We start from the raw sequence: 13,352 nt of genomic DNA on the forward strand, positions 1-13,352 counted from the left end.
TGCGTTATGATCCAGTAATCACACTACTGGGTATTTACTCAAAGAATATAAGAACAGTAACTCAAAGGGATACATGCACCTCTATGTTTATAACATTATTTATAAAAGCCAAGATATGGAAACAGCCCATGTCCATTGATTGATGTCATATTTATAGATACATTTAGATATGTTATATTTTGTTACATATATAATGGGATATATATACACACACACACACATTATATATATCTGTGTACATTACATGTATATACACATTATCTATATAATGGCATATTATTCAGCCATAAAAAAGTTCAAAATTTTGCCATCTTCAGTGACATGGATGGAGGTAGAGAATATAATGCTAAGCAAAATAAATTAGCCATAGAAAGACAAATATATGAATTCATTTATATGTGGAGTTTAAGAAACAAAATAAATGAACAAAGGGCAAAAAGGGAGGGGGAAGAGAGAGTGAGCAAGAGAGAAAGTGAGACAAATCAAGAAACAGACCCTTAATCATGGAGAACAAACTGATGGTTACCGGGGTTGGGGGGTGTTGAATGGATGAAATAGAGGGATTAGGGAGTATACTAATTGTAATAAGCAGCAGGTATTTTTCATTATACCCTGACGATGATGTATGGAATTACTGAATCACTATATTGCACACCTGAAACTAATAAAACACTGTGTCTTAAATTAAAAAAAAAAAAAAAAAAAAAACAAACTTTCCTGCTGTTTCAGAGCTGAAGTGAGGATATCCTGCTTCTTCAAAACATGGTTTCCCATTTTCCTGTCCTTCTTGTTAATTTCTTCTCTAAACTTCCTGACTTAGTCATTCCACTCGTTCTTATGCTTAATTATGTTTTTCATGTAAATGACTTCTACAACAATCTATCCAACCACATAATCTCTCCAGAAATGGTGTTCTGTGATTTTAAATATTTTTGGACATTTCATGCATTTTATTTATGAGAGAGAAGTTAGTATAAAGCTATAGGCTGTTAGGGCAGATGTAGTTCATTTACAGAGTGGTAAACTGTTGCCTATTAATAGTCTGTAGGCTTCCTAGATAAACTATCTCATGAGTTCTGTTGATTTGTTAGGAATATAAATGTCTGTATCAGATAAAGGCCATTTTGTAAATGGTAAGAGAAATATTTATTTTTTAAGATTTTATTTATTTATTTGACAGAGATCACAAGTAGGCAGAGAGGCAGGCAGAGAGAGGAGGACACAGGCTCCCTGCTGAGCAGAGAGCCCAATGCAGGGCTGGATCCCAGGACCCTGGGATCATGACCTGAGCCAAAGGCAGAGGCTTAACCCACTGAGCCACCCAGGTGCCCAGTAAGAGAAATATTTTAAGTTTAGTGGAAAGGCTGATGATCTAAAATGACCTCAAGAACCCACAAAAAATAATCTCATAGGAAAATTTTTAAATGAATCTATTTATCTATTAAATTTATATTATTTGGGATATTATGGGATATTACTTCAGTGACAATTAGTCTTTTATTCTCATACATCCTTAAGTGAATATTTCCCTACTGAGAATGTCATTAAAATAATGGACACTGTTATCTGTCTAATCTTGATATGTTAACTAATCTGTTTTATAAACTCAAACTTATAAACTACATGTGTTCACTCTTATATAATCATATGAAAGCACTTATGATCTCTTCCACAATGGATTTGCACTACCACATGTGAGTCATGAATTTAATGTTTGACTGAAACTTAGCATCCTTAGATTATATCCCAGACTCCTGATATCATCACTTATTCTTAAGTGAGATGTATTTGCTCATTCATTGATTCATTCATTTGAAAGATATTCATGTGCTGCTTTCCATGTGTCAGTTATTGCCTTTAGGACTGGAAATCTGTGAACACAAGGGGGATAGTCCTTATAATATGCATTCTAAATTATATCCTTACATTGTAAAGCCAGGGACATTGTGTCAGAGAGCACATCAATTTCTAAGTTTCTGAGATGAGAGATAACCTTGATTTATGCAAGAACAAGAAAAGGAAACCGCTGTGACTGGAGCATTCTTACCAGCTGGAGCAGTCCTGGTGTCAAAGCAGAAAAAGCAGAATCCTGAAAGGTCTTATGGAAGGTAGAAAATGTGGAAGGGCTTTTCAAAGAAATTTTATAATAGATTGGAATAGGACTTTATTAATAGATTATTTTGGCTTCTAGGAAGAAAATAGATTGCGGGAAGAAAGAGTAGGAGCAGAGTGAACAGTTAGTATATCTCCTGATAAGAGATGAGAAACATGCATCTTTCTTATGAGTATTTGAAATTGGATTTATATCACAGTGTGGATCTCCTATTGAGATGTGTCTATTAAGACTCTTTTATCCTAGATTAGAGGCATAGAAAAAGATACAGAATAAAAATAGGCTGAGTAGCCCACTTCCTACTCTAATGATGAAAAGAGACAAAAAGATTAAATAGGAAAAACATTCCAAAGAAGAGAAGGTATATTTACAATCATATTCCCATTTCTTTCATTAAGGTTTTATCTGTTGTAGCAAAGCGATATACCTTTATTCCCTTTCTCGAAGTACTAAATTCTGCTTCTAAGGTTTGGTGGGAGAACTTTTATAGGAAATTGTCTGAGGTCCCCAAGAGATCAACAATAGATTTTTAAATTGGTGGTTCCTAAACTTTTGCATGTATTGGGATCACCTGCAGGGCTTTACATATCTCATTGGAAGTATGAATCCAGGAGGCATGTAACAATAGTACCTTACAATCGTGTTTCCAGTAAGTCCCCAGGTGAGGCTGACAGCACTGGTCAGGGGACCACATTTTGGAACACTGTTTTAAAATCATGAAAATGTCTCTGAAAATTTAGTCAGAGGAGCATCTTTTATTTTGTTGTTATTATTGGAGTGAATATTCAGAGACCGTGGTGGCTTTGGATCCACAAATCACAGTTGACCATTGTTCTAGCTTTACCGTTTCTGTTGTTCTTCTAATTATTAATATAAGAGAAGGGTGTTGAAGATACAGACATTCACATGCTGTCTGAAATCCAGGCAGAAAGTGGAGGAAAGGAAGAGGAAAATGAAAGAGTAGGAAAACAAGAAAGAGAAGAAGAGGAAAAGGATAAAATGAAACACACACTTGGTTTTGTTCATTGGTTTGATACAAAAGAATATTTTAAAAGGCTTTCTTCAAAGTCTTTTGACTTTGGAAGGTCAAAAGATCCTCCTGTGTTTTCCTGTGGAGGGTTCATCTCTAAAGGATTTTTTAATCGATAACTTAATATCATTTTTTAAAGAGCCTTATTGATATTGTCAGATTCAACCAACTGTTAGGAACACAAGAGTTATAATTTGGTACCTATTCATTATTTTAAAGTTTTCTTGGTCCTACATCTATAAAATCTTTAGCTTCATTTTTTAATCTGTAACAAAGAGGGGGCATTAACTATGAGGTAGACGTTAGTGTAATTCACTACAACCCAAGAACATCCTGGGGCCAGCAAAAGCTGAAACAGGCAAGGAAGATTTCTTCCCTGAAGCCTTCAGAGATATCATAGTCCTGCTGACAACTTGATTTCTGACTTCTAGCCTCTGGAACTGTGAGAGAGTAAATTTCTGCTGTTTTAAGACACAGGTTTGTGGTAATTTGTCATGGCAGCCCTAGGAAACAAATATGTATACCAACCAACTCTACACTGAAATTTACGTTTTATAGTTTGTAGTATATTACTCTTCTGTGTTCATTTCTGTGACCCAATGTGGGTTGCATTAGATTTCTATGGCTACTCTAACAAATTAGCACAATCTGGGTGGTTGAAAACAGCATGAACTTACTATTTTACAGTTTAGGAGGCCAAAAGTCTGAACTCAGTTTCATCTGACTAAATGCAAGTTTATTGCCAGGGTTTCGTTCCTTCTTGAAGCTCTAGGCGATGGTCTGGAGTCTGCCAATAGTCCTTGGCTCATATCCCTTCTTTGCATCATGCCAACCTCTTGCTTTGTCCTTACATCTCAGACTTCTCTGGCTAATGTCCTTCTTTCCTGCTGTGGAGACACTTGTGGTTTTGTCTCCAGGGCATAATCCAGTATAATCTCCCCATCTGAAAATCCCTAGTTTACTAACATCTGAAAAATTCTTTTTGCCACATAAAGTTGCATTTTGCAAGGTCCAGGCTTTGGAATTTGGACATCTTTGGAAGACATTATTCAGTCTACCACAAGACCTATTTTTTTTTTTAGTAATTATTATGGGTTCCTCTTTCTCTTTCTGATCCTGCTATACATTCACATGTCCTCCTAGTTATACAGAATCCCAATCTCCTAACTTATTGACCTGTAAAAACTGATAGAGACTATATAACAGTGAAACAGATAACAATATAGTTGGAAAACAAACTACTTAAATACATACAGAAGGCACTGTGCTCTGTCAGCATTACATGCTTTTCAGTGCAGGTAGAACACAGGGAGTTCATGGTACATGAGCAGAGGTGGGTCCCCAAGAGATTAAAAGAAACCAAAATAAACATTAGTTGCAAATTTGTCACAGTGATATTATATGTACTATAAAGTAATTCAAGAGCTATTTTGGAACACTGTGAGTGCTAATGTTGAAGCCAAGGCAAGGTAGCCCCAAGGGAAGGTAGCCCCAAGATACATTTTGATATGAACATTATTTTGAGTTAAAAGAAATCAAAACTGAGGAGATTCATGAAAAGCTCTTTATGTCTCCTTCAACTGTCTGCTTACACAAAGAAGAGAGCTATTAACAGAGATTCATCTTTACCTAAAAAATCTTATCTCCATAAATAGGGCACTGTTTGTTTTTCAGATATTTCTTTTCATCTTCTTGCTAATAGTCTTTCCTCCTTTTCTACCTTCAGACCCCTGATACTCTCCTTAGTTTAAGTGTCACATTGCCCCAGTCCTTTTGGAATGTTATGTCTATGTGGATTCCCCATACATACACCATTAAATTTGATTTTCTCCTGTTAATCTATCTCATGTCAATTTGATTCTTAACCCAGCTAGAAGGACCTTGAAGGGCAGAGAAAATTCTTTCTCACCAACGCTAACATTAAGAAATTCAATTAAATTGATCTGGGAATAAAATGAGAAAGATGAACTAGAGTGCATTTGAAATTAGAAGCCACAGGTTTAATCAACTATGCCAAATTGTTTGAGAAAGTGTAGGTAAAGAGAAGGAAGGTACTCCTAGACTTTTAAAATTCAAATGCAAAGATTCTCTGTTTGGTCGGGTGTTGAAAATGGGAAAAGCAGCATTGCCAGACAAGCAAATTCCAGTTTTGTTGATTGTGATCTCCCCTTTGTGAAGATGAACAGGGAGGGTTAGTTTTCAAAACCCAATGTCATTAAGCATACAAACTACATAATAAGCTACCCAAGTTTAGATTCAACACAGCAAGTAACTCTTTGACACTCTGACTTTTCTGCATTTGGCATATTGGAAATAAAATACTGACTAGTCTGATATAGTTCTAGCATTTGCCCTGCTTACAAAAATTAAATTAACTGTTTATGTGGATTTATGTATGTGAACCCAAAGTGATAGCTAAGAGGAGTTTGTACTTATTAAATTTGTTTTCAAAGTTCAATATATTGTGTGAATAACATGCAATATTTAGATAATCAATAGTTATAAACAATTATGTATTTCATGTAGAAAAAGAAAATACAACAAAGGCTTGGGTGAAAAATGACGTTTTCTTTCTTTTTTTTTTAAAGATTTTATTTATTTATTTGATAGACAGAGATTATAAGCAGGTAGAGAGGCAGGCAGAGAGAGAGAGGAGGAAGCAGGCTCCCTGCTGAGCAGAGATCCCAATGTGGGGCTCGATCCCAGGACCCTGGAATCATGACCTGAGCTGAAGGGAGAGGCTTTAACCCACTGAGCCACCCAGGTGCCCCCAAAAATGATGTTTTCTAATAATAATATCGATGTTTTAATAAACAAAAGGCACAGTTTTTATTTCGCTGCATTTTTTTTTTCTTAGATTGCTTCTCTTCGTTTGTCTATGTCAGGGTTTTTTTTCTGCACATAGTAAAGTAGTGCAAATTTATTTGTATATTAGAGAAAGAAGTAAACACACTTTTTAAATTCAGGATTATTGTAAAGTTGCTCAGCTATATCTCCTTTATGAACTAGCTGTTCTTATACTTTCAGTGATTTATTATTATTATTATTATTCCCTAAGGTACAAAGCAATGAAAATTTCGTAAGTATTTTAGTGATAGGGTTTTTGGAAGATAATTTCCATGGTTAATAACTGAGTAAAAGTTGTTCATTCAACTGATCATTGAGAAATAAGTCCCTGACTTAAATGAAGAGAATGGAATGTTTTAGGCAGTTTGGTCCATCTTACCAAGATGTTGGGGAATCACTGGGGCCTTCCTATACACTAGAGCATTTATTTTTTCACTGTTGTCTGCTCAACAGAGATGCTAATGTGAACCTGCACCACTTTTTCCATGTGCAGAAGCTAAGAACATAAATAAGTCATGAAGTAGAAGGAAAAATAGCACTTTATGTATTCTATTTTCAATTGATTTCCAGAGACCCTTGATAGAATGGTTGACCCTTAACACATTGGTAAGAAATATACTTGTAATGCAAACGTAGAAAGTGAGGTCTTATGATTACTTTTGATCACTTATGATCGCCTTTGTTATGATGCTTTGTAACCAAAAACATTTGTAAATTTGTATACACAATTTTAAGTTAGTGATGGAAAAATATAGAGAAAAATATTTAAATATCAAATTGTATCAACTATGCCTTTTGTTGGTATGAATATGTAATATTTTACATTTCTACATTGTACAAAATCTCAATTAAATTAAAAAAAAGTGTAAGATTATTTAAATGAAAGAAAATGGCAGATGAATTGAAAAGCCTGGAGTATTTTAACACTGATAGTGCTTAAAAATAAGTGTAATATTCACCTCATAAGAGTCAATCTTGACACTGGGATTGTCAAATATTTGTCTTGTCTCTTGATGAATTTGTATTTTTTCAAGTATTTAATGAGCCATTAGGAGAGAGTTGTTGGAGTTATGTGATTAAATGGTGTGTCCCTGACTTCATTAAACTTCAACTCTCAACCCACAAAAAGTATCCACAGCCAGTCACACCATCTTGTTAAATGGCACCAACATTTACAGACATATCTAATGCCTCTCTCTCTCTCTTTCTCTCCCTCTCTCATTCCTTTTTTTTTTTAATTTTTAATTTTTATTTTTTATAAACATATATTTTTATCCCCAGGGGTACAGGTCTGTGAATCGCCAGGTTTACACACTTCACAGCACTCACCATAGCACATACCCTCCCCAATGTCCATAACCCCAGCCCCCCTTCCAACCCCCCTCCCCCCAGCAACCCTCAGTTTCTTTTGTGAGATTAAGAGTAACTTATGGTTTGTCTCCCTCCCAATCCCATCTTGTTTCATTTAATCTTCTCCTACCCCCTTAACCCTCCATGTTGCATCTCCACTCCCTCATATTAGGGAGATCATATGGTAGTTGTCTTTCTCCGATTGACTTATTTCGCTAAGCATGATACCCTCTAGTTCCATCTCATTCCTTTTTTTCATAAATATGCTCTTGAATCAATTCTATCTATAAAATACACCAAGTGTTACATTTCCTTGCCATCTACATTGCCACTTTGTTAGTACAGATGCATTGTTACTTCGAGAATGCTGATCTTCCTATTTCCACGCAAACACAAGAATGAGTCTCTAAAAGTGAATGTGTCATGTCATATCCATTTTAGATATTTCAATGACTGTTTTTCCCTACACCAGAATGAAGCTGTAACACCTCAAGAAAAGCTTAGACTTCCTGCATACTGGCAACTCCTACCCTTCCAATCTCATTGGATATTGGTATTTTCCTTACCTGTGTCCCTCCACCCATGTGGAAGGTTAAGGAAAAATAGTGCAAAATACATCAAATAGAGGAGTGTCTATCATAGAGAAGACAACCTGAAGCTCACTGAACAGAGATACTTTCAGAGATGTGTTTTCTTTACCAGGTAGCTACTGATTCTTGGTGTACTTCTCCAAGTACCCCAAGTGTGTTGTGGGGTACAACACACAAAGAGAGGTCTTATGTTTGCACACGGCTGTGACAACTCACAGGCTATCCCAACTTGCCTAAACTCAGTTGTTGAGCTAATAGAGATCAAGATTTGTCATCTCCAGCTATAACTACAGAAAGATAGCACCCGTCATGGACTAAGACACTACCCTCGAATTGCTGGCCCTTGGAGTAAGGCCAAATGGAAATGTCAGCTACAACATCTGTCACTCTCTCCACCCTGGTGAAATATATGGAGATAATGACATATACTCGTGTCACACTGTTAAAACCAACCAACCAAACAAACAAACAAACTCAGATTTTTGCTTTCCTGTGTATGGAAACTCCCAATTCTTCCTTACTGTGTGCTCCTTCCCCATGGTTCTCCTTTACTGCTCACAAAGAGCTCTTTACTTCTGGTCATAAAATGTGTGGAGATTTTTCCCCACACCAAGCAATTCTCTGCAACACCAGCTGGGGTCCTACAATTTTAACTCAATTCTCTATCTATCCAGAGATGAATTATATTTCATACATTAAGTCCTCAGTCCCACAAAACCACACACACATTTCAGACACAAGGAACAAACCCATGTTGTCACCTGTGCTTCTGAGGTTCCAAAGAACCCCTCCCTAGATTTCATTAATTTGCTAGAGTGGCTCACAGAACTCAGGGAAACACTTACTTATATTTCCCAGTTTCTTAAAGAATATGATGAACAGCCAGATGAGGAGATACATAGGGAGAGGTCTGGGAGGGGCCTGTGGACAGAGGTTTATATTCCCTGTGGATTTGGTATGTGTGTATTCAGCCTCCCCATGCAGATCTGTGGAGCACTGGAAGCCTTACAGATACTCTGTTGAATTTAAAAGAAACTTCCTCATGTAGGCATAATTATTCACTCCATTCCAATCCCCTCTCCCCTCAATAGAGAAGTGTATGTGGGAGTCAGGTGAGGCTGAATTTTTCAAGCTTCTAATAATGGCTTGTCCTTTCTGGTTACCAGCCCCCATCCAAGAGCCACCCAGGGTCCACCAGACCCACAGCATTAGAACAAAAGATACTCCTAGTACTGTTTCTACTTAGGAAATCACAAACATCTTAGGAACCCTGCATCAGGGATGGGGCCAAACACAGATATTAGAATAAGAGATACACCTAATTTCCTTATCACTTTGGAAATTACAGGATTTTCAGGATCTCTGTGGTAGGAACTTATACCTTTTTTTGTGTAAGAATTCATACACACACACACACACACACACACATATGCAAAAAATTAGAAACATTAGCTTTTTTTTTTTTTAAGATTTTATTGATTTATTTGACAGAGAGCGCGATCACAAGTAGGCATTGGCGGGCAGAGAGAGATGGGGGAAGCAGGCTCCCTGCTGAGCAGAGAGCCTGATGTGGGGCTTGATCCCAGGACCCTGAGATCATGACCTGAGCCAAAGGCAGAGGTTTAACCCACTGAGCCACCCAGGCGTCCCAGAAACATTAGCTTTTATTAGTGCAAGAGAAGTCTAGAAAATGGAGAGGAAATGAAAAAAATGTCTGATACTCTTATCTGACGTCACATAATGAAGAAAACTGTCTTCAAAATTAATACATTTCTCAACCCATGTTTAAAATAAATTTCTGTCATAAGTACCCTAGATTGTTTTGTTTATTGATTTTTGGTGTTAACTAAAAACACAGAATGTAAACACAACTGAAGGAACTACAGGGAAAAATATGTGATCTTCAGTATTTTGGGGAAAAAAATCTGTAGAGGACTAGTTCCAATTTATTTACAATGGGTTGGAAGTACATTTTCAAAAATGGTATATAAGAAGTAAGAAACCTGCGGGGTGTCATCGTGAATCAGTACGTTAAGTGACTCTTGATTTTTGACTCGGGTCATGATTTCAGGGTGGTGAGATCAAGCCCCACTGGGCTTCCTGCTGGGTGTAGTGCCTTCTTGAAATTCTCCCTCTTCCTCTCCCTCTGCCCCTCCCTCTCCTCTCTACCTTTCTTAAGAAGAAGAAGAAGAAGAAAAAGAGGAGGAAGAAAAAAGAAATCTGGAGAAAATAATAAGTATGTTTGGAGAATTAACATCACAGATGAAACTGCTTCTATGGTGGTCCTTAAAATGTTCTAAATATATGAATTTATTAGTGATGCATTAGACTTTTTCTATGAGATATCTGGAGAGAATAAGTCAATTCTATCACCATTACTTTTGTTAATAACAATTACAATTTTTAACAATTTTGTTTACTTATTTAATAGAGAGAGAGCCTGAATGAGAGTGAGAATGAGTCAGGGGGTGGAAGGGAGGGCAAAGGAAGATGGAGAGGCAGGCTTCCCACTGAGCAGGGGGCCCAGTGAGGGGCTCATTCCCAGAACCATGAAATCATGACCTTAGCTGACGACAGATGCCCAACCCACTGAGCCACCCAAGTGCCCCAACAATTTTGTTTAAGGTCACTGTCAACACAAAAATTCTTAGCAATCTAGATTGCATATGTGAATAAAATGGAAGGATATTATATTTATAGAATACTTAATGAAAGCAGATTTTCTGAATGGAAAAAAAGCTATAAAGGGCAAACAATTTTTGAAATTCCTATAGACCACAAGCATGGTCTTCTGAGTGTGAATATGCCCATTAGTTTCTATTAGCAATAAAATAGTGTAGATGTGAAAGGAACATATGAATATTAGGCTTGGTTTACAATATTTTGGGTGTACATCCTCTCTTGTATTAACCCATGTCCTCCAGTGTTTACCAAGAAGCCACCAAAAATGATGGCATATAAGTTCAGAGCACTCTAATTTTTCTAGAGCCTTGGATTCTCTACTTTACAAATTCACTTTTTTTTTTTTTTGGATATTCCTAAAACAATGTTTTAATCCTTAACAACAAAATAGCAAAGTATTTTTCTACTTTTCCTTATTTTATTCCCATTTGTCCAAAATGCATTCATAGATTTTAAGTGCTATAGCAAGTTTTGTGTCCCTTTGTAGGATTTTAAATTGCATTATGTGATGATAACCATCTGCTTAGGATCTCACTTTTTTTTTAATTGAAACAGCTTGAAATTAAAATTGACAAGAATGGTCTTCTATAGGCACTTATCCAGAAAGTAAAGTGATATACATCTATTCTGATCAAAAATAAAGTATCTCAATAAATATGTAAGTTTAGTATTTAGTTATAATGTTATTCAGTGTGTTCTATAAAAGTAAAATGATTTAGGAAAAAAAAATAAATCTAATCAAGGGAATGGTATAGGTACTTCAGGAAATCTCAACTCCATGCCAGAATATTAAACAAGAAACGTGTATATTCAGATTTCTTGAACCAATATAGAAGATGCTAGGATTATAATGATCAATACTCAAAATAACTCATATAATTAATTAATTTTCTTAATAAGGGAATTTAAATAAAGACTTCCTCCAACATTTCTAAAGGTTGTGTGAGAAGAGTACTACTATATTTAGATCTAGAATGACTGGGTTTCAAATTCTACCCTGTGGTCTCTTAGTCTGGTTTATTTAGGGAAATATATTTTCCTCCCTGTATCTGTCTGGTCCTCTGTCAATGCGCATTATTTATAAAATTGAATAATGCAGTACGTTAAAATCTATTTAGCAACAAATCATGCATTAAATGAAGTGTTAAGCATATTTTCAAAGTATAGAAGACAAAGGTAGAGCTGCATTGTTGAAGCAGGGCTGAGGACCCAGAACCTTCCATCTTGGACCTTTCTTACACCCTCCATAGTGGGCTCAGGGGCATCTTGGAGAAGACTTAGTGCTGGGTAGAAGTTGATAAGAAAGTCACTGCAATGTGATGTGGAAAAGGGTTTTGAAAGACATGAATCATCATACAATTGTTGTATGTTGTTAATTTGGGTTTGCAAACTGTTGTTCATTTGGGTTTGCAAACTGCACTTTCAGAATAAAAGCAAGTTCTATTGATGGTGATTAGTAAATGGATGCTGGGTCATGCCACCCGATGTCCTTGGAAAGACTAAGGTCCTCTGTCCTGTCCCTTCCAGGAGCACTGACTCCAAGCTTATGACTGCTCTCTGGGAATTGGCAGGAGGGGTTGACTTGCTCCACAGTCAATCCCTCTCAAGCGCATAGTCAATGTAAGGTAGCAGTTCTGGTCCTTGAACCTCAATCCAGAATGTATTTAGACGTTGATGCTACTCTGGAATTCTCCATCATAGCAGCTTTTGCCTATTTTGCAACATCATTACAGTTCTACGCATCTTTATATGCACCCCATTCCATGTGGGTGCTGTTTTCCCAGTAAATCCCCTATGAACTGTTCTCAGTCTCAGAGTCTACTTCCAGGCAGTTGCTCTAAAATTATTATTAATATATTTTTTTTTCTTGAGAGTAGCCATAAGAATAAACTCCAAAATAGAATTTTAAAGTTGGATCACCTACGGACTATATATAGTACAATTGATAAAATAGTGCAATTGATAAAATTTCAATAGTGGGAAATGTGGTAAGATGTCTGTAGCTGGTGATATGTCAGAGGTCTCAGGTATGAGGAAGTGATTCTCATAAATGTTAAGAATTTAATCTCTGTTGTTGGGTGCTCTTGATCTTTTGAAGAAAAAAATATTAAAGGTAATATTTAATATTTAAAATTTAAGGCCTATTTGGAAGTTTAAAAAGATGTGTTTATTTTGTATAGCTTGAGTGAAGAATACAGAAATGTCAGGACCAGGACTTGGGGTAGGTCAGTTCCCAAGAAGGGTTGATTCTGAATCCCAGTTAAGATCCTACTTCAAGTTCAAGGTTCTGATTTGGAAGAAATGGGGCCTGAAGACTGCAACCGTAATATCTAGATTGAAGCACTTGATAACCTTGAGATTCCAGATGTGCCCGCAATCATGAGGCCTGCTAAAGTAGCTCACTCCTTTCTGTTCACTGGAAATGCTCTATGTTTTTTGCTGGAAGACAATGAAAAGAATTCTGCTTTGCAAGACGTCAAGCTCCCCAGAAAGAGTCAAAGGCTCCCGGGCCTCTGCCCAAAAGACCAATAACTAATTCAGCCAGGGATGTGCCGTATCTGCTATGGGAATAAAAAAGGACCTCACACCATAGGAGACTCAGGACCTAGGTAACAGGTACGGGCAGCCCTCAGTTAAAGAGCCAACTGGGTCCTAAGGACAATGCAGTAAGAATGGAAATACAAATCTAGATAAGGGAGATTTTTCAAAGTAGAAGGCGGACAAAGATGAGTATATCTTT

The sequence above is a fragment of the Lontra canadensis genome, unplaced genomic scaffold (genome assembly GCF_010015895.1).
Source record: "Lontra canadensis isolate GAN:19392208 unplaced genomic scaffold, GSC_riverotter_1.0 scaffold54, whole genome shotgun sequence".
NCBI classification, from domain to species: Eukaryota; Metazoa; Chordata; class Mammalia; order Carnivora; family Mustelidae; genus Lontra; species Lontra canadensis.